Source organism: Bison bison, unplaced genomic scaffold, assembly GCF_000754665.1.
Source record: "Bison bison bison isolate TAMUID 2011002044 unplaced genomic scaffold, Bison_UMD1.0 scf7180017864325, whole genome shotgun sequence".
In the NCBI taxonomy this organism is placed as follows: Eukaryota; Metazoa; Chordata; class Mammalia; order Artiodactyla; family Bovidae; genus Bison; species Bison bison.
The window spans coordinates 10,302,491-10,325,895 of NW_011494897.1; the positions used below are offsets into that span (position 1 = coordinate 10,302,491).

Consider the following 23,405-nt stretch of genomic DNA (forward strand, 5'->3'; position numbering starts at 1 on the left):
ACATCATTATTTATTAGAGAAACGCAAATCAAAACTACAATCAGGTAACACTTCACATCTGTCAGAATGAGGGTCATCAAAAATACAAACAATAAATTCTGGAGAGGGTGTGGAGAGAAGGCAACCTTCCTACACTGTTGGTGGGAAAGTAAACTGGTACAGCCACTGCGGAGAACAGTATGAAGGTTCCTTAGAAAACTAAAAACAGGGCTATATCTGACAGAACAATTCCACTCCCAGGCATATCTCTGGAGGAAACAATAATACAAAAGGATGCATGCACTTGATGTTCATTGCAGCACTGTTTACAATAGCCAGAATATGGAAGCACACTAAATGTCCAAAAACAGACGAATGGATAAAGAAGATGTGGTGCATGTATACAATGGAATACTACTCAGCCATAAAATGAAATGAAATAATGTTACTTGCAATGATGTGGATGGACCTAGAGACTGTCATCCAGAAAGAGACAAATTAATATATAATATCACTTACACGTGGAATATAGAAAAAAAGGTATATATGAATTTACTGGCAAAGGACAAATAGAATCACAGATGTAGAGAAAAAACGTCTGCTTAGCAAGGAGGGAAGGGCAGGCAAAGTCAGACAAACTGTGAGACTGAGAGTGACATACATACACTACTGTGTATAAAACAGATGATTAATGGCAGCCTATTGTTTAGCACGTGGAGCTCCATTCAATGATCTGTGGTGATCTAAATGGAAAAGAAATCAAAAAAAAAAGGGGATATATGTATGTGTATAACTGACTCACTTTATTCTACAGCAGAAAATCACACAATATTGTAAAGCAACTATATTTCAATATTTTTTCGAGAAAGAGTTTAATTCAATGAAAATTCTAGATATTTAAAAAATACCCAATATATCAACCCTGAATATTCATCAGAAGGACTGACACTGAAGCCGAAGCTCCAATACTTTGGTCACCTGATGTGAAGGGCCAACTCATTGGAAAAAACCCTGATGCTGGGAAAGACTGAGGGTAGGCAGAGAAAGGGGTGACAGAGAATGGGATGGTTTGGATGGCATCACTGACTCCATGAAGATGAGCTTGAGAAAATTCCGGGAGATAGTGAAGGACTGGGAAGCCTGGTGTACTGCAGTCCATGGGGTCACAAAGAGTCGGACACAATTTAGCAACTGAAAAATAACAACCCAATATATCTAGTGAAAGGCTCTTTGACTAATCATATAGATGTGATTGCTCACATCTCTTTTCTTCCTTTGTTTATGGATCACTTTGTGTGTAAATAAACCTTGGCCAGTATTCAATATTGTTTGCCAGTATCATTCACTTTCTCCTACCATCATTACAGAACATTGATCTTGGTCAATTGTCATCCTGTTTGCTATAGCCCAAATGACTCAGAATAGCAGATCTTCTTCATAACTCCATAAATGAATCCTGATTTGTATAAACCAGTCAAAGTAATCCTAACATCCTTGCCTGGAGGAGACTCTTGAGAGTCCCTTGGACAGCAAGGAAATCAAACCAGTCAATCCCAAAAGAAATCACCTGAATATTCATTAGAAGGACTGATGCAGAAGCTGAAGCTCCAACACTTTAGCCACCTGATGTGAAGAGCCGACTCATTGGGAAAAATTCTGATGCTGGGAAAGATTGAAGGCAAAAGAAGATGAGGGAAGCAGAGGAAAAGATGGTTAGACAGCATCACCAACTAAATGGACATGAATTTGAGCAAATTCCAAAAGACAGTGGAATACAGAGGAGCCTGATGTGCTAGAGTCCATGGGGTCACAAAGAGTCGAACACAATCTAGCCACTGAAAAACAACAAACCTCCTTGCCAGTACTACTGGGGCAGGATCAGTGGCTTACTCCAAGCAGATAATTTAATCCCTTTGCAATTATTATTTGCTTATAGTGAGGTGTGTGATCTATGATGGTCACATCAGGTCTTACAAAAATCTTGTGTTAAACAATTCAGAGAAAGCTTTCATTCTCTTGCTGGATGTGAACAAGGAAGCTTCCAATCCTCAGGCCTTCGGTTGTATCACGTCCCTGAGGGAAAGTTGCCTGAGGACAAACCCTGGAGGTGCTGGAGGAGCATGGAGAAGAGCAACACAGGAAAAAAACCTGGGGCTCAATAGTCTCTTGGAGTGGGTCCAATCTTCAGACTGTTTTACTTGTCTTTTTGTTTAAGCCATTTTTTGTGAGCAGTGTGCATGGGTTTGCAAGATCAGCATCACTAGGGAAATGGATACCGATACAAATTCTAGGCTGCATCCCAGATCAAATAAATCAGAAACTTGGAGTGTTTCTGGCAGATCTGTGTGGCCGAGTGAGGTCTCCATGGCATTTCCCAGGTACACCAAAGTTTGAGACGTTAATATGAGCTACTTTAAGTCAAGATTTCTATTAATTATAGTCAAATGTACCCAAAGTAATAAAAAAAGCAATCCCCTCCATCAAACCAAGTATGCCACATATACATACAGAGTTGCCAAATAATGCTGTATTTTTTAAAAATTTAATTTTTAAAAATTTTAATCAAATTTAATGTAAATCTCTTTAAAATTGCAATTTGAAGTTGTTATTCATCTGTATTTGAAATTCACAAAAATTCATTTTCTCCACGGAACAAAAGAAATATATATATATATGAGTATATATGTATCTTATCTACTATTAAATATACATATATTTGAAATGCATACATATATATACACACGCATGTGTACTAAGTTGTTTCAGTCATATCCAACTCTTTGCGACCCTAAAGACTGTAGCTTGTCATATATATACACACGTATATGTGTGTGCATATATATATATACACACCTACACATCAAATCAGTTCAGTTGCACAGTTGTATCCGACTGTTTGTGACCCCATGGACTGCAGCATGCCAGGCTTCCTCGTCCATCACCAACTCCCAGACCTTGCTCAAACCCATGTCTATTGAGTCGGTGACGCCATCAACCATCTCATCCTCTGCCATCTCCTTCTCCTCCTGCCTTCAATCTTGCCCAGCATCAGGGGCTTCTCCAATGAGTCAGTTCTTCGCATTAAGTGGCCAAAGTTCAGCTTCAGCATCAGTGCTCCCAATGAATACTCAGGACTGATTTCCTTTAGGAATGACTGGTTGATCGCCTTGCTGTGCAAGGGATAAGGGACTCTCTAGAGTCTTGTCCAACACCACAGTTCAAAAGTATCAATTCTTAGGTACACAGCTTTCTTTATGGTCCAACTCGCACATCGATACATGATTACTGGAAAAACCATAGCTCTGACTAGATAGACCTTTGTTGGTAAAGTAGTGTCTGCTTTTTAATATGCTGTCTAGGTTGGTCATAGCTTTTCTTCCAAGGAGAAAGCACCTTTTAATTTAATGGCTGTAGTCACCATCTGCAGTTATTTTGGAGCTCAAGAAAATAAAGTCTGTCACAGTTTCCATTGTTTCCCCATCTATTTGCCATGAAGTGATGGAAAATAGATGGGTAAGCAATGTATATACCTATGTATATGTATAAATATATATAGATATAGATAGATAGATAAATATAGATATATACCTACCCATATTATCCAACATGGAGCTTCCCAGGTGACTCAGTGGTAAAGAATCTACCTGCCAATGCAGGAGACGCAGGTTCTATCCCTGGGTGGGGAAGATTCCCTGGAGAAGGAATTGACAACCCACTCCAGTATTCTTGCCTGGGAGATCCCATGGACAGAGGAGCCTACTAGGCTCCTCTGTCCATGGAGTTGCAAAAGACTTGGGCATGACTTAGGAGTAAACAGCAGCAACAATTACCTAACACAGAGCTTCTAAAATCCTTGTAATCTCCTGAGTGATAAGAGTGCTTAAGAGCCATTTTTGTTCTAATATTTGGTCTTTGACTTCAATTCCAGACACAGAGCTTCTAAATCCTCTGGAATTTCCTGAGTAATAGGAGTCCCTTTGGTCCTAAAGAAGTAAATGTGTGTGTTCCTGGATGGGGAGAGTTAGAAAAATAAAGCCATGATTAGAAACCTGTACCATTTAGCCCCATCCCTGTCCTCCAAGGAGGGAGTTAATAATTATTCAAACTTCCATAAAAATCAAAAAACTAGGAGCTTCAGAGAGCTTCTGGGTTTGTGAACATATGGAGAGGGTGGGGAACCCTGGCTCCATAAGTACAGGAACTCCTGGGCTTGGGCCTCTACTAGACCTTGCCCTGTTCTGGCCGTTTATCTGTATTCTTTAATCACATCCTTTATAACAATCTAGTAAATATAAGTGGAGCTTCTTAGGTGGCACTAGTGGCAAAGACCCTGCCTGCCAATGCAGAAGACATAAGGGATACAGATTTGATCGCTGGGTTGGGAAGACCCCCAGAGGAGAGTATGGCAACCCAGTCCAGTATTCTTACCTGGGAAATCCCATGGACAGAGGAGCCTGGCAGACTACAAATCACAGGGTCACAAAGAGTTAGGGACAGGACTTAGCACACACACACAAACATAAGTAACTATTTCCCTGAGTTCTGAGAAGCCACTGTAGCAAAGTACCCGATCTGAGGGAAGAACTGCAGTAATTCCCCCACCCCTAATTTTGAGCCAAGTAGACACAGTGTGGATAACTTGGGGATCCACTACCTGTGTCTGGCATCCAAAATGAGACAGACTTTGTGGGACTGAGCCCTTAACTTATGGGGTCTGACAAACTCCAGGTAGTTAGTATCATGATTGACTTGTAGAACCCCAATTGGTGCCTGGAAAGCTAAGAGAATTGGTGTGGGAGGGGAAACCCTGCATATTTGGTGTCACGAGTTCTGTGGTATGAACAGGGAAAAGAGAACCAATAGCCTACTTCTAAGAGGCAGGTTTATTTCTTATGAGTCTAATATGTAAATATAAATCTGTTAGTGTACATCATCCTTAGAGAAATAACAGTTTTGAGAATAAATCCACATGAACCTCTCAAGTGAAAACTGATGTCATATCATGTAGGTATACATATTTGTATGTATGACAAAATTCATTTTTATGGCATTTTTTTCCTCAAAATAGAGTTTAACTTAAAGAAATTAAAGTAATACATTCCTATATTTAAAAATTACACAGTTGATTATAGTTTCACTTGAGAAATTACAGGCCATTTAAAATTATATAAATATATGCAATTAATGTATTCATATATTCATCAACTGGAAGAGCTTTAGACACATGAACATTCAGATGTTAATGGTCTATAATAGCTCCTTCTTATTGTAAATTAAAATTAGTTACATCATCTCTATACTTAACAGCAACTATCAATTTTAGAAATCCAATTTACTTTTAAAAAAATCCTTTTAAACTCTATGTTAAAATATCTTTGAAAGTGTCTCCAGAGAAGAATGTTTTGCCACTAAAATCACCCAGTCTATTCATAGAACAAATGAAAGTCTTAAGTTCACATATTAATCCTGAACTTTTAAGAAAATTAGAATCAAGTTTTATATTATTCAAACATATTTAGTGCTTAATGCTCAAGCTTGACCATTCAATATAAAAAAAGTTAAATAATAAAATTTGAAACCTCTACCAAAAAAGGCAGTATATTCATAAAGTGATAAGTTGAACTTTTCTGCCATGACTTATTTAAAGTGTGCTTACATTTAATTTTTAAAAAATTAGATTTCTTGCCTATTCATATTATTTTTCATAATGTTCTCAAAACATGATTTTATGAACCAACAAATGATACATTTAAATTATGATAAACTTATTCAATATTGAGTAGGTCTAGGGAAATATGAGCATGAAGAACGAACAGCCTATAATCTAACTTGGTATGTGTCAAACTGTAATACTTTGGCTAAATAGAAAAGTTTTATTAGATTTATATTCAGTTAATCTATTAAGTTAATCCTTTAAGTTAAGTTAATCCATGAGTAAATCACTTGAACTCAAAAGGCAAAGCCTTAGAAGCTGCATATCCCAAGCCTGGTTCCAATTTTTCTAACAAGGTGAAAACAGAATGAATTCAATCAAAATGCCTGACAAAACTGTGCATGGAGAGAAGAGATGCCAATATCACATTACTTTAAATCAAAGACAAACATAGGAGCCAAATGATTTCATTCTATCTTCACTGCCTAGCATAGAACAAAACTTGTAGGGATTTAAATTGAATATCACCTTGAGTACATGAATGATTTGATGATTCTATGAATAAAAAATCAACATGTTAATAAATCAGAATATGAATAAGGAATGTACCTTCTAAAGGAAACTGAGAACTAAAAGATGACTCTTTAAATAAACTAAAAAGTATTGAGCTTCTTCCACATTTTGGAGTTAATCTAATTCTCTTTAATGTAACCCTTCCATCGCTGTTTACTGATTTTGAATCAATGTTTCCATCTCGATAGGTAATATGATAAATATGTCCATGCCAAAGTGAAACGTAAGTGAAGAATTCCTTGGCTCAGAAAGTAATGCATATTTTAAGTAGAGCTTCTTAAGAGAATGCATGAAATGGATCTGAATTCATTTGGAATTTACTATGTGCCAATGAATCTACCTTATTCCATTTAATTCTACAAAACAGCCCTAAGAGACCGAGATAATTACTCCAGGTAATTTTACAAATGACCAAATCTGATCAGAAAAAAAAAAACCTATACAAACTAAAATTGAACCCTTAATTCTCACTTCATATTTCACGCTCTCGAAATACTATTATTCTGCGTAGTTTTTTTATGGCTTTGTTATTCGCAAATAATAATTTTAATGAAAAACTTTCAGTCTGTTGCAAACCAAAATTAATAGCAGTATTCTGCAACAGAACAAGCTGACACATTTTGAAAGTTACTACTGAGTGAAGGAAGGAAAATGAATCCACTAAAGAAGTACTATATCCCATGGCCAAAATTCAAAGAAAAGATATATTTTATTTTCAGAAGAATTTCTTTAGACGTAAAAGTGGAACCATGCTAAAAAGATGCGGGTGTTCTTAGTACAGTTACAGATGCTCTCAATGCCATAAAGCATGGTGCTACTTATTACTGTATTTACTTATTTTGCTTAGAGATGAATGGCAAGTACTAAAATGCTTTTATATGTGCATAGCAACAAAGACAGAATATGGTTAGCCAATGTGGAAAGGAATATCTTTAGTTTAAAAAAAGTTAACAATGCTACGTTAAATTTATAAAGCATTTTATAGTTTTCAAGGCTCTTTCCCACATAGTATGTACCCCTTCAAAAGCCCTGTGAGATTGCAAGGAAAGATAAATTAGTAACCCAGTTCTATGGGTGAGCAAATTAAGGCTCAGAAAGATTAAGTGTCTTACATAATAATACACGTAGCTTTGATGGTGCCATTTATATATTATCAAAGTCAAGTTTCTTTCTAGATTTTCTGGCATCCTTCAACAACAGTGATTTTATTATTTGAGATAAAGTTTTACAAATGTTTCCCTAATTTGAAAAATGGTTTTAATCTAAAGATTAGAACTGAATGAATGCCATGAAATAACAACTATAAAGCCCCATAAAGGCTTTCAAAAATCATTCACAGAAATTAGTATATTTCTAATGCAGAAAACCAAATATGTAAATAAATGAAGCAAAAAGGAAGCAATTGTTCTTCAAATTATAGAAGTGGTTAAAAAGAACATCCATGCCTTGCATCAACAGTTCCCGAATTTTTGAATTAATAATACCTCATTTTCTTAGTTTAGAGTAATGTGAATTATTTTCAAAGAATCAGCGACATGTCACATCATTTTTTAGCATGAATAATGATGGGCAGGTTTGAGCTCTAATGATGCTGCAGGATCACAGAGTTTGCAGCTTGGAAGCTTACCATATAAATTAATGCAGTATCACATTAGCAAACAAGGCACAATCAGAAAAATGAATTCAAACCGAAGGAAAGGAATTGCCATATATTGAAATAAAGCAAAAATGCTCAATAATACTGCTTTACTCTTCAATTTAATCTTTCTGAATTCTGAAGATGGATTTGAGGATTTCGTTTGCAATCATCCTTTACCATGCAGATATGCTGCAGTAACTATATTAGGGCAGACAAGTAACAAAATTATTCAAAATACATTCAAGTAATTAGACTGAAGACTAGTCAGCCAGATCAATGTGTCCTTTTCATCTCTGCCTGGAGAATCCCAGGGAAGGGGAGCCTAGTGGGCTCCGTCTCTGGGGTCGCACAGAGTCGGACACGACTGACGTGACTTAGCAGCAGCAGCAGCAGCAGTAACACTGAACAATACCTGATGACTTTTGGTGTTGAGGCAGCCTGCTTTTGCCTATTTTTTCATTTGTACATTTCAAATCTGACTTCCAAGTTATTGTCTGCTTCAGAGAGAGCCAATAATTTCTTCAGGCCAACCCTATTAGATTTCCACCAGAATTTTGTGAGTTATAAACTCTTAAGTACTATAAAATTGTTAGTATGTGTAATTGAAGAAGTAAAAATGTACACATGGTTATAGGATAATTGGTATTAAATTCAGCTCCATCACCAATTCTTTGTGCTACCAGACCCTATACACAACTGCTCCACTGGCTACTTTCTTTCATTTTACTGAGAAATCAACAAGAATATGGCAAAGATTTCCTAGTGATCATCTATCCATCACCATCCTTTAATATGCTATGGACCATGTTTTTTAAGCTTAACACACATCACATTATACTACTGTTCCTGCTAAGCCTGTATGTTCTTATCACTACAAGAGTCAGAACTATCTGGATGAGCTTCCTGGCAGATTAGATTTCAGTCTCAAGTGATATAAAATAGAACACATTTTAGTTTGGTTTTTCCTTCATTTATTTTTCACAAACTTATTCCAGCTTTGAGGTGAACCCAGATACATAATGTCCTGCTGTGATATACATCCAGTTAATTTAAAATAGACAAGCATCCTGTATGCTGAAAACAGTTTTATCATTGCAAACAAAGAGTTGCCTAAAAAAAAAACAAAAAAAAAAAACTTTGGGTTCTCTTGACTGTGGCAGATGCTTCCTAAAGTTCAAATGAAAATTACAGATGAGTGCTAGCTTGTAATCAATTTAGTTATCCTTTGTACCTAATTCACTCTTAATTAAAGCATTGAAAATGAAGGAAGAGATCAGTACAAAGTTAAAGGTTTCACACAAACATCACTGAAGCTCTTCATTGATCAAATTAGATGCCAGATCACTGAAGCTCTTCGTTGATCAAATTAGATGCCAGATTACAACCGATCTGAAAATATATCAGTCTGAGATATTAGTCATGTTCCTTGATCAGAATTCCTTTGATCATTATAGAACAAGTTTTGTAGTAGCAGCAAAGCAATTTATTGAGGGAGAAAACTACAAATTGCTTCCATTTTTCCAGCAACTGTGAGGGCCATGTCCACAGGTGATGTGCGTCCTTCCAATTAGATATCCACACAGTTTTGGTTTGCCACCTAACACAATAGATTACCAACCCTTTAACAGTATAATTGGAATATAAATTATTTAACCCTTCTACAGTCAATAACTGATATTGGCACATCAAATTCTCTTCAGACAGTTTAAATTTGAAGGCCCTGCTATTCTCCGGTTCTTAAATGTGTGTTAGTTGCTCAGTCGTGTCTGACTCTTTGCTACCCCATGGACTGCATCCCGCCAGGCTCCTCCATCCATGAAATTCTCCAGGCAAGAATACTGGAATGGACTGCTATTTCCTTCTCCAAGTTCTTTAGTAAATTCTGGTAAAAAGAAGTGATACTGGAGAAAAGAGATATATGCACCATGCAGTATATTCATTTAAAGCATGTAAACTCTTTAATTTATAGAACGTTTTGTACATGGAAACAAGAATATATTTTTATTGTTAATTTACTTTTTAACAAAACAGATATTTTAAATGTTATGACTATGGTTTTTATTCAGAAGAAATATGCATAATAAAAGAAAAATATGATACATGAAGCAAGTTTCTCTTAAAATTGGTTAAAAAAAAACAAAAATTTGGTATCACTTAAACAGCTAATGTTCTTTTATTAGATGAAAATTTGGTGCTTTAACTTAGAGGAATTTCTAAGCCAAATTAAAAATGTAATCAAACAATTATGTTACTCCTTGATATATTTCCACTACTCTTCACTAGAATGCTGTTCTATGCTTAATTATTATTATTTTTTTTTTAAAAGAAATTTGTGCCTTTATTAGAATGGTGTTAGGCTTTAAATATACCAATTTGGGTAATCAAATTATTCATTTTTTAATAAGAAATGACACTACAGAACTGCAATACTGGTCCAACAGTCTTGTCTTTACTTTTCCTTTAAAGCGAGAAAACAGAATGCAAGTAATCAGAAAGCACTAGCAGGCATCAGTTAATCCAAGACACTAGCTTCTTAGTTCCAAAAGCACTTGCAAAGAAAACCATTGGGGGGCACAGGAGGGTGGAAGCACTTCATAATAACTGGAATCCCATGAGTGTGTGTGTACGCCAAGTCTCACAGGCTATTTTTTGTATTTATCCTTTACTTGGTCACTTTTTTATTTTTACCCTCAAATACTAGTTTTTCTTTGACTTTTTTTCCTCAAAGTATAAAAAGTATGAAATATAAACAAGCTCTTGCATTGCACACACTTCAAAGTGTACAATTCAAGCATTATAGAGCTATCTACATACTGATAAATCCCATCAAATCTTGGATAATTCAATAATATACAAAATACCAGGGCACAGAAAGAACTAAAACCCACTTCTTTTGATACACGTAAGATTCAAATATTCAATCTAAAGAAAAACACTTAATCATTTTGGCTCTCCTCTACATTCGCATGTTGATATACTTATTAAAATATTCCTGTATAATTAATGTTTGGTCTTATTATTTCAAGTCAGGTTCAAAACCAGCCATCCAGACAAAACAGGTAATCAGAAAGACTATTTCTTCCCCACCTCCCTAACCCCAATAACTATGAAGCCAATTTTACGACATGACTCCAAACACTGGATTGTGACGACAAATGCTAGGTCCAATTTCTTCATAATCCTTTTTGGTGTGGCATACTTGGTAGAACTCAGGTGTGGAAGCCAGCATAGATCCTCCAAACCAAACTGCGTATCGTTGCATGTGATGTGTAATGACTTGTACATCAATAGGTTTTGGCTTCAATCTACCACCACTCAATTCCTCACTTAATTTCAGCCTGGCATCTACAGTTCTTTTCAAATCTCTTTGCAAACGACGTCCAAAGTCCCTGAACATGGTTGAACCTCCAGAGAGGACAATATTCTTGTAGAGAGGACGTCTGACATCGATAGGACAATTCTGAATTACTTCATCTACAACTTCTGAGATAGGCTGGGTAAAGTCTGGGTTAGCAAACTCTGGATGAAAAAAAATTTCAGGTCCCAAGAATCTCTCATATCCAACATCAATGGAAAACTCTTTCTTTGAGATAGCATTGATTCCAGTATACCGTTTAATCCACTTTGATCCATCTGTATCATACTTGTTAAATTCTTTTACTAAGTCTGGGCAGACATAACTATAGCGCTCCTTCACTGCCTTAGCAGTTTCCAAGGACTGCTCTGGAGGAATTCCTACTTCTCGGTCTCTCAACAATTGCTGAATAAAATATGTTATATCTCGTCCTGCGATGGGAATGTGCTTAATACAGCTGCCAATCACATACCCTTCAGCCACAGGGATGACATGAGTGACACCGTCTCCACTGTCTATTACCGTACCAGTCAACGTCCGTTCTCCTACTTGTTTAGAGGTCCAAGACGCAGCTAAGGCAAGAACAGCCTGTACAGCAATGTACAAGCCAGGAACATTGAAAGACTCAAACATTATTTCAGCAGTATATTCCCTGTTTTCTGGAGTATTCAGTGGAGGTTCAGTCAAAAGAAAATAATGATCTTCAGGTTCCGCCCTTAAATATTTAAAGATGACTTGCTCCATAAACCTTTCCATCAAGTCCCAGTCTTCAACTATACCATGGCGGATAGGCCACTTTGTTGCATATGTAGGTTTTTCTATTGCTTCATCACCAATGAAGAAGTCTAGGTCGTCAACACCTTTCATCACCCTCCTTTGAGCTTGATCTCCCACTTTTGCTGACTCTTTAATAGCAATACAGGAAGGGATGATAAACTGTGGTTCCGTATTTCCAGCATATCCTAATTTTGTATACCCCGTGCCACAGTCCACCACACAGGCCGGCAGCCGTCCCGCCATCTTCCTCCTCGCCTGCTGCTGCTGCTGCCGCCGTCTGCTCCGTGCCGGTTGGGGCCAGGGATGGGCGGCGGGAGGTAGAAGCTATCTGATCATCCACGGCCGGGCCACCCTCTCCGTCTGGGGGGGAGCCGGGAAGCCGAAGCAGTAGCGAGAGAGAAGCAGGCTCGGTCAGCGGCTACCACTTCCGCAACGTATGCTTAATTATTTACATTTTTGCTATTTTAATAGATACAATTCATTTCTTTAAATTAGATTATATACAGATTATTTAAAGTACATTTTGTATGTGATCTGGAACAAAGTACATACATTTTATTGTTGTTTCAATGTCTTAACCTATAAAATGAGTATTGGACTACACTCTGCTTAGGGCCCCTTTCAGCACTAAAAAGTCTTGATTTGAAGATCTGAAATACTAATCAGTAGAAAAGATTTATTACTGATGAATTCCAAGCAATGGGTCAATGAAGTTTATACTAGTATCTTTTGATTTTACTTGAAGACCAATATACTCAAATTTACTATCACAGTAGATTATTGGTTCTCCAGTGAGGATGTTTTTGTCCTGAAGAAATTATTTAAATTAGGCTAGTCTTTGTGAGGAGTGGGGTGATTTCACCCCCAGGGAAGATGTGGCAGTGTGTGAAGGCATTTTTAGTTATAAGAACTTGGGGTGGTGTGGGGGGTGGGTATTGCTACTGGGCTCTAGTGAGTAGAAACCTGCAATGCTTCTAAGCATGTGAAAATGCACAGGATAACAGCTAGGACAAAGAATTAGCCCAAAAGGTCAACAGTGCTGAGCTTGAGAAACCCTGTACCAGGTAGGGAAAAAACCTTTCTGCCTTTAGCCTACTCTTATAAGAGAAATATAAATGCCTATATATTAAATAACATTATGATGACTATAGCATACTTCAGGAAAAAAAGCAAAAACTCAGCCTTTTAATTTCTAGATCTGTATCACTTTCAAAACTACGGGCCAATATCTTATCTTAGCTTCTTTTTTCTTAATCTTGTAAAGATATTTTGCATATCTTGCACATTAAAAACAGAGCAAAATTATTTATTTTTTACTCTGTTTAAACTGTCATTCTATCCTACAAACTGATCATTCTTTGGCAGAAGTTTCAAGTAATTTCTGATTAACTTTAAAAATCGACATGAATATCTCATGGTGAAAAACAGAAACTGAGAATTACACTATTATTTTCACAGCCCACATCTCCTGAGCACCCGCTGCATGCCAGCACGACATGAAGGAGCAGACAGACCCCACGAAAAACTGGAGAAACACAAGGGGAAATGTTTCTATAAAAACCCAAGGAAGGATAAATGGGACACATCCAAGGGAAAAAGAAATCTAGCCTTTTAGGGATGAAGAGTCATGAGTGAGAGGAAAGGATAGAAAATTAATCCAGAGATGCAGACAAAAGCAAAAATCACATAAGGCATGGAGGGCCATTAATGAAAACCAGTAGAATATTTTACAAAAGAAAATGTCAGAATTAATGTATTTTAATTTCTCTTTTCTTGTCCCTTCTTTCCTTCCTCCTTTCATTAGTGTTTTGTTTTTTTTTTTTTCTCTTTCAGATGTCACTAGCTGTTTAGAAGGGTATAAGCTGAAAACATCATATCACAAATAGTATTAAGTGAAATTACCTATAGAGCATATAAAGATAGAAAAGAGAAAAAGAAATAAAACAGAGGCTAACAGATTAGAAAGCTTAGAGGTCAAGGGGATGACACGGAATCAGAAAAAGGGAAAGAGGATCAGCGAGTTTTAAAAGGGAAACCAACAGAAAATGTCCTCCTTAAAGACAAGTAAAGTAATAGTTCAAAAAGAAGCTCTGAAAACAAAGTGTAATCCTGCTGAGGTTAAAGTAAAGAGAGAACAGAGACTTGACCATGAAAGTGAAAGTTACTCAGTCGTGTTCAACCCTTTGTGACCCCATGGACTCTTTACAGTCCATGGAATTCTCCAGGCCAGAATACTGGAGTGGGTAGCCTTTCCCTTTTCCAGGGGATCTTCCCAACCCAGGGATCAAACTCAGGTCTCCCACGTTGCCGGTGGGTTATTTACCAGCTGAGCCACAAGGGAAGCCCAAGAACACTGGAGTGGGTAGCCTATCCCTTCTCCAGTGGATATTCCTGACCCAGGAATTGAACCGGTATCTCCTGCATTGCAGGTGGATTCTTTACCAACTGAGCTATCAGGGAAGCCCATATTGAGAGGCTATTTTGATGACTTTAACAAAAGTTATTTCAGTGAAGTGCCTGGGTCAAAAGTCTGACTGGAGTGGTTACAAAAATGGAGACTTGCTCTTTTGGACAAGTTTTTATTTTTCTTCCTACTGAAATATTGCTAAAATGGCATTAAGACTTTTTCAATGGCATATATTTACAAGGTGGAAAACCAAAGACAAAGAGTAAAATAACAGCAGACCAGATATTAAAACACATTTTTGAATTTGGAAATTAGTTTAGAAGCAGGAGGAAGTGATAATCTATATGCTTGAAGGGTTAAATGCAGAGAAAGCAAATCAGTTTGCTCACAGAATCACCAGTTACATGAGAAATGGAGCTGGGAGAAGGTATATGGCTGCAAGTTTGTTTATACCTCAGACACTTTCATACCCAGCCCCAGGTCACCACCTCCCTACCCCATGCCTCGCATACTCCCCTCCTGCCCCTCTGTGTCCAGGAAATCTGACACTGATTCTATTCACAGAGTTCATGTCCGTATGACACCTGAAACAGCAGACTTCAAAGACAAAGATGCAAACCGAGAACAAGAAGTATTTCACAAGGATTAGGGAAGAACTGAAGGGTATATATCACATAACTTGGTGATTAAACATCTAAACATGTAATAGATAATAGCTGTCATGTGAAATATAGATGATCATTTATACAACCTTGTGGTAAAGAAGTTGAAAAAATCATCTACAGTATATAAAAACACAATTAACAATTTTAAACAACAAACTTGGAAAAGACGCTTATGGCGAGCCTAACGAAGAGAGAGTTACACTTTCTGTTACAAGTGCTCCTGCAATTAAGTTAGAGAAATTTGAACAACTCCACAGTGAAATGAGCAAAGAATATACAAACCATTTAAATAATGTAAGAACCACATTGAACTTTACCATCAATTAAAAAATCATTAATGGGATATTTTGCTTCAGCAGAATTAAAACTGAGTTTCAATTTAAGAGCTTTGTGATAAAGTTATTTCAATGATCAAATCCTTTGATAAGGCAATTTTCAGATCCTTTTACTTAGAAAAAAAGAAGTATGTGCTTGTGTGTGTTATTGTGTTGTTTTTGTTTCTATTAACTAAAAAATTGAAAAATTTGAGTTACTATAATACCTATCCTTGGGAATTGATAAAATTAAGCATCGTGTGTACATGCATGCAATATCATGTAAATACTTAAAAGGATGGTGCCAGTAATGAGACTTTTCAAAGACATCGGACTCTAACCTCTGGAACCTGTAAAATTCCTTTGTGCATGTAATTAAGTTGAGAATCTTAACATGAACAGATTTCACTGAATTATCCCAGTAGGTTGTCCTTATAAGAGACACAGGTGAAAGAAGAGAAGGCAGTGTGCCCACCAAGGACCAAGGCAGATGTGGGAGTAATGTGGCTACAATCAAGGGAGGCTGACAGTCTCCAGATACTGGATGCAGCTGGGAACATATTCTGCCAATGTGTCCAGAAGCAGCATAATTCTGCCACTAGTTTCAGCCCAGTGATACTAAATTTTGGAGGTATGCATCCAATACTATGAAAGAATACATTTCTATTGCTTTAAAGCATCAAGGTTATGGTAACATGTTACAGAAACTATAACAAGCTAATATACTAACTATATTCATCAATAAGGAAAATGTCTATATTTTAATTAAGATTGTCAGCTCATGAATCATACATATCCAAAATTACATGAAAAATACCTAGAAAATATACTGACAGGACTTATACATAAATATTAAGATCATTGGTAGTTTGTGATTTTTTGTTTTAATTTTGACCATAACCATATATTTTTTTTTCTGGTAAAAAATGTTATTTTAATTTTTAAACAAAATATAATACTTTTTAAACAAAATGTATTTTTGTGTATATCAACTGCAAAATATCCCCATTCTAACTAAGTAAGCTAAAGCTGAGTTTTCTGTACCTGGGGATATTGAGCCCTATGCAGTGGTATTGTTGCCTGACGCAGTTTTCTAATGTATCTTATTAGAAATGGTTTGAGGCTCAAGGAACTTTTGTGTTTTCCTGTGTGTCAGTTAGGAATTATATTTGGCTGCTAATATTAGAGACCCTGAGGCTTCCCAGGTAGCATTAGTGGTAAAGAATCTGCCTGCCAATGCAGGAGACGCAAGGGACACAGGTAGATCCTTGGGTTGGGAGGATCCCCTGGAGGAGGAAATGGCACCCCACTCCAGTATTCTTGCCTGGAAAGTTCTACCGGCAGAGGAGCTTGGAGGGCTATGGTCCATGGGACCTTAAAAAGTCAGACATGACAGAGCAACTGCACACACACTTACATACATCAGAAACCCTGGTTCCTGACTTCAGTGTAAGATAGGTTTACTTCCTCTCATGTAAAGATAATCTGAAGTTAGGATTAGTGAGGGCTGGTGTAGAAGCTCTGGAAGTCACCAAGGGCACTAATGTCTTCTGTCTTTATTCTTTCACTTTTAGGGCACTGCTTCCTTCTCAAGGGCATTCAGTTGTCATAAGGTAGATGCTGATTCAACATTTTAGGAGAATGGGAAGGGCCAAAGGAGAAGTTTGGTTCCAACCAAACCTCTCAGGAGTTTTACCTACTAATATCCACTCATATCTGATTGGCCATCCCGATTTGCAGTGAGGTAGCAAAGTGTAGTCTTATTGATGGTACACAATTACTAAGGTAGAAGGGAGAATGGATATTGGTTTGACAGCAGGCAGTAATTGTCATATCCACCAAACCATCATCTAAAGATGTCACTGAGAAGTATTCAAATCACCATCCAGGAGGAGTCACTGCTATGATACTTGTTGCCAGTCATATTACTCTAGAAAGAACAATTCAGTGGTAAGATTGCTCTGCCTTAACATTAAAGACTGCCTATGTCTATTACTCCTTCTTTGCCTACTATAGACTGCAAATAGAATAAGTTCCTATGTTAAGTGCTTGGTTCAAAAAGCATTCAATTTATTCCACCTAAAATTAAGACTTGTAAATCTTCAATTTGTAGATTATCTAAATTAATTATTAATATTTAATGGGCTTCCTAGGTGGCGCAGTGGTAAAGAACCCACCTGCCAATGCAAGAGATGCAAGAGACAGGAGTTTGATCCCTGGGTCAGGAAGATTCTCTGGAGTAGGAAATAGCAACTCACTCCAGTATTCTTGTCTGGAAAATTCCATGAACAGAGGAGCCTGGTGGGCTATTGTCCATAGGATCACAAAGAGTCAGATACAACTGAGGGACATACAGCACATTTAATTGCTTCAGTTCTTGTGAATCATTTCATAGAAAATAAAGCAAGTGAAACAAAGCTTAAATGAATATTAAATAGGCATACAAGTAAGCATTTTGATACAATTGTAACTTTTTAAATTAAAAGATTACTCAACAAATTAATATTAGTGTAAAATAAATAAGAATCTAAATAAAATTCAATATCAAAACAATCTTCAATGTTCTCTTTTGTATATTCTATATTTATGTTACATATTTTATTCTACTGTGTCTGTCACATTCAGTATGTTCCTAAAGTTAAACCTAATTTTTATCCCCTTTGATTGCCTTTTAAATTAACATCTATAAAAAACAAAAATCTTGATTAAAGAATGATCAACTCAACACACAAATCTATTAGGTGGTCTCAAGAACTATGAGCCTCTTCAAAGATATATTCTTTCTGTATGTACATATGTGTGTGTGTTTGTCTATATTTCATCCACATCTGTAAATATTTATATAAATATATTAGTTTTATATACTAGATCTTATCTCTGCTATCAGTTCAGTTCAGTCGCTCAGTCATATCTGACTCTTTGCGACCGCATGAATCACAGCATGCCAGGCCTCCCTGTCCATCACCATCTCCTGGAGTTCACCCAAACTCATGTCCATCGAGTCAGTGATGCCATCCAGCCATCTCATCCTCTGTCGTCCCCTTCTCCTCCTGCCCCCAATCCCTCCCAGCATCAGAGTCTTTTCCAATGAGTCAACTCTGCATGAGGTGGCCAAAGTACTGGAGTTTCAGCTTCAGCATCATTCCTTCCAAAGAAATCCCAGGGCTGATCTCCTTCAGAATGGACTGGTTGGATCTCCTTGCAGTCCAAGGGACTCTCAAGAGTCTTCTCCAACACCACAGTTCAAAAGCATCAATTCTTCGGTGCTCAGCTTTCTTCACAGTCCAACTCTTGCATCCATCCATGACCACTGGAAAAACCATAGCTTTGACTAAATGGACCTTTGTTGGCAAAGTAATGTCTCTGCTTTTCAATATGCTATCTAGGTTGGTCATAACTTTTCTTCCAAGGAGTAAGCATCTTTTAATTTCATGGCTGCAGTCACCATCTGCAATGAGTTTGGAGCCCAAAAAAATAAAGTCTGACACTGTTTCCACTGTTTCCCCATCTATTTCCCATGAAGTGATGGGACCAGAAGCCATGATCTTAGTTTTCTGAATGTTGAGCTTACGCCAACTTTTTTACTCTCCTCTTTCACTTTCATCAAGAGGCTCTTTAGTTCTTCTTCACTTTCTGCCATAAGGGTGGTATCATCTGCATATCTGAGGTGATTGATATTTCTCCCGGCAATCTTGATTCCACCTTATGCTTCTTCCAGCCCAGCGCTTCTCATGATATAGTCTGCATATAAATTAAATAAGCAGGGTGACAATATACAGCCTTGACGTACTCCTTTTCCTATTTGGAACCAGTCTGTTGTTCCATGTACAGTTCTAACTGTTGCTTCCTTACCTTCATACATGTTTCTCAAGAGGCAGGCAGGTGGTCTGGTATTGCCATCTCTTTCAGAATTTTCCACAGTTTATTGTGATCCACACAGTTATATTCTCTGCTATAAACATTCACAAATTGCTTTCTCCCTATTTTTAAGTTTCTCACTTTTCAATCTGTTATCTAATTACTAAACATCCCCTGGTTGCTAATCCTTCCTATATGCTCCTAACTGCCCCTTGCCCAGGAACACCATAAGAGAAGGAACTCTGTGATTTATTCTAAGCATAACTGTTGCCCCTATAATATTTATTCCATGCATAACTTCTGCTGATGCACTGGTTGTGCTTAAGAAATGACCTGGAGTTCATTTGAACTAAGTTTCAAAAACAGAAGTAAAATGTAGATACATGAGCATAATATTTGAAAACTCTTGTTGTGAGCAGGTATCCATGATTATTATATGTCATCAGTTACCAACAAGGAAACTAAAACTTAGAGAATATAAATTAGCTTTGACTGAGATCTTACAGCTGTCGACAGCCTTACTCCAGAACTGAAGTGTTTAGCCACACACCTGTATTTGAGAACATGAAGAGCCTTACTGAGTATAGACACCTGTTTCCTTCCAGAGAAAAACCAGTTTGGATTACCTTTTTCTCTAGATTCACAGTTGTAACTAAACCAGAAGGAAGGACATGTAGGAGATTAAATAGAAGGTTTATTTACATGCTTATTTCAGAAACTAAAGTTAGTTTCACAATAACCCCTATATTCTCTTGTAGCTAAGAAACTGACACTTCAGAATTGTGTAAAATGCCATTAAATTCAAGTGAACAGAAACAGTTTTTCTGAAATAGAGTGAAAATCTCTTAAAATGGAATCACAAGTTAAAGTAAACAAAACTCACTTAAAAGGTGGTTTTTCTAACATGGTTGTTACTGTTGTCGTTCGGATGGTGCAGCACACCAGGCTCCCCTGTCTTCTACTGTTTTCCAGGATTTGTTCAAATTCACGTCCATTGAGTCAGTAATGCTATCTAACCATCTCATCCTTTGCCACTTTCTTCTCTTTTGCCCTCAATGTTTATATTATTAGATATACATATTTATTGACTTTTAAAAAGATAATTTGTTATGAGATATGGCTGTACAGCAAAATTACATCGAGTTTAATTTTCCTTTAAAAAATTGAGTGTAGAATTCCATACTCTGTGCATTTGTTTTACTTTAAATATATATTAAGGACTTTGGCAGAACTCTTCTTTAGTTCAAGTATACCTGATCAACACAATATGCTTAATTGTCTACTGATATTTACTTTAAAATCCTTTTCAGCAACATATAAATATGTATTAATTCAACTTATTACTGATATAATATTTGTGTTATAATAGTTTCTAGAAGTTATCTATCAAAAATTTACCTAAGTTTTATTAGGTTTTATAAAAATTTATTCAGCCCTTCCTGTAGCCTGTATTTTTGTCTTTTGGTTTTCATTTTAGTGCTATGTAATTGGCCTTTCTCTAAAGTTAAAGAAGAAGGATTTGAGTAGCAAGCAATACAGAAACACAGAATATTGAAAAAGATAAATTGTTCTCATTATAAATGCAAAAGTTATTTTAATATGAGATAAGGCACCATATACTTATTGCAACTCTGTGGACTGTAGCCCACCAGGCAAGAATACTGGAGTGGGTTGCCATTTCCTTCTCCAGTATCTTTCCCATTCAGGAATCAAACCGGCATACAATTATGTAAAGTTTAAAAATAAAATAAAATTAGAAAAAAAAATAAAAAATAAAAAAAATAAAAATAAAAAAATGAAACTAAAAAAAAAAACCCGGCATCTTCTGCATTGGCATTCTGCACGGCTTATCTTCATACTGAGCCACCTGGGAAGCCCCCATTGAAAGACACCTGGATGAAATATATAGTGTAAAACAGAAGTTTCTTCTCTGACTTTAGAGAACTAAGTGGAAAGTGCAACACCTTCGGAATAATGCAGAATTGCAATCAGTCCCTCCACTGGGTGTCTAGTTCCTAGGCTAAGTTCTTTCAGGCCTCTCTATACATTGCCTGAGGGCTTCCCAGGTGGCCCTATTAGTAATGAATCTGCCTGCCAATGCAGGAGATGCAAGAGATGCGGGTTGGATCTCTGGATCAGGAAAATACCCTGGAGAAGGAAATGGCAACCCACTCCAGTATTCTTGCTGGAAAATTCCACAGACAGAGGAGTCTGGTGGGCCACAGTCCATGGGGCCGCAGAGAGTCGGACACCACTGAGCAACTAAGCACACACACACCGCACAGTCCTAAAACATCATATTAACAAATATATCAATGTTTTCTAAGTATTCAGCCCCTTCCCCTGACACTCACTGCTTATGGGCTTTGGGTATTAGTGTATATAATATCGTTAATTATACTGCACATTTCTTACAGTATGACTTGAATGGGAGCTGCAGTCATCAACTCTTATCAATAACAATCTTTTTTCATGTAAAATGGCAACTCTTTTAAATAGTATACCTATTTACCATAAAAAAAACTCTAAACAAAATCTGGTTGATGATGATAAAAAGTTGATTAAAAATATTATATTTTATCATGTTCTTATACACAATTATTTTCTCATTCTTTTTTAAAATTAAAATATCACTCAACATCACACTGCTTTTGTCACCTAATATAGCTTACACATTTTATGCCCTATATAAATTCTCTTCCCTGTATCTTACATTCATTCTTTCTTAAGTGAATTTTTATTTTCCTTTTCCTTGCACATTTATCTGAACACTTCTTAAATATTCTGCTCTGTTCTTCATGACAAAACAACCTAGAAATTCAGTATTTGTCCTTTCATGTAGCATAATATCCTCCAATTTTGTCTATGTTGTCCAGATGACAGGATCTTATTTTTTAAGATTGAATAATATTCCATCATATGTATATAAATACTGCATTTTCTTTATCCATTCATCTGTTGGTAGACATGTAAATTGTCTTGATATTTCGGCTATTGTAAATAATGTTGCGGTGACCATGGGATCCTTGAAATCCTGACTTCATTTCCTTTGGACATATAACTAAAGTGGGATTGCTGGATCCAGTGGCAGTTATATTTTAATTTTTCTGAGGAATCTTCACACTTTCCTCTAATTTCTGCATCATTTTAACCAACAGTATACAAACCCTCCAATTTCTCCACATCCTCACCATTTGTTATCTTTTCTTTTTTGATGAATCATCCTAGTAAATCGTTGCAATTTTGAATTGCATTTCCCTGAAAATATTATTCAGTATCTTTTCATATATCCCTTAGAATGAAACTAGTCACCTTTAAAACTTTAAAAACTAAAGCCTTAGGCATAACTCATTCTAAAATTAAATATAGCTGTTTGCTTTTTTTTTTACCCAAAATCTACAAAATAAAAAATAAATAACAACAACAAAAAGAACTGAACTTATCCAATGCATTTGAAAAGACCCTGATGTTGGGAAGGACTGAAGGCAAAAGGAGAAGGGACAGGCAGAAGATAAGATGATTATATAGCATAATCAACTCAGTGTACATGAATTTGAGCAAATCAGGGAGATAGTAAATGACACAGGAGCCTAGCATGCTTCAGTCCACAGGGTTGCAAAGACAACAGGCACGACTTAGCAAGTGAACAATTTATTGATTACCCAATTCTTTTAACCTAAGTGGTTTGTCTGGAATTCTTTTGAGAGGGACTGTGGTAGGTATGAGATGAATAGTATTTGAGGCTAACTGAACAGATATGGGCAAGAATGATCAAGACTCAGTGTGAGTCCCTCTGAGGTTCTCATCTGCCTTCCACCTGCCAGCCAATACTTACGCTACTTTAACTTGAGCCTTCAAACCTAGGGTGAGATCAGCCTCCCTGTGATCCTGTGCATCCTGTAGTTTCACAACTCAGCTATGGTTTGACAAAGAGAAAATGGTACCTCTAACATACTCATTATATCGCTGCCAAACCCAAGCCAAGGCATAATGTATCCTTATTCAAAATGTACCTCTGATAGTCTACTTTTTCTGTAAAAAATTATATAATATTAATTTTTTAAATACAAATCATTTCATTTTTGTAAAATATCCAAGACCCTGGTATTAAAGAATTCTCATGAAAAAATTAGAATTATTCTATATTTTCCATGGTAGTACCCATCTGTAAGCTATGGACTATTT

At 36.6% G+C, this 23,405-nt stretch overlaps 1 protein-coding gene and 1 pseudogene across 3 annotated transcripts in view; both read right to left on the reverse strand.

Annotated features, from left to right (window-relative positions):
- BRINP3 (bone morphogenetic protein/retinoic acid inducible neural-specific 3) overlaps positions 1–23,405 on the reverse strand; it is a 497,054-nt gene that overhangs the window by 392,545 nt on the left and 81,104 nt on the right. The gene's annotated exons all lie outside the window — the stretch shown is intronic.
- LOC104998217 lies at positions 10,166–12,404 on the reverse strand (annotated as a pseudogene). The gene has a single exon (XR_826425.1). The product of XR_826425.1 is annotated as an actin-related protein 3 pseudogene (transcript).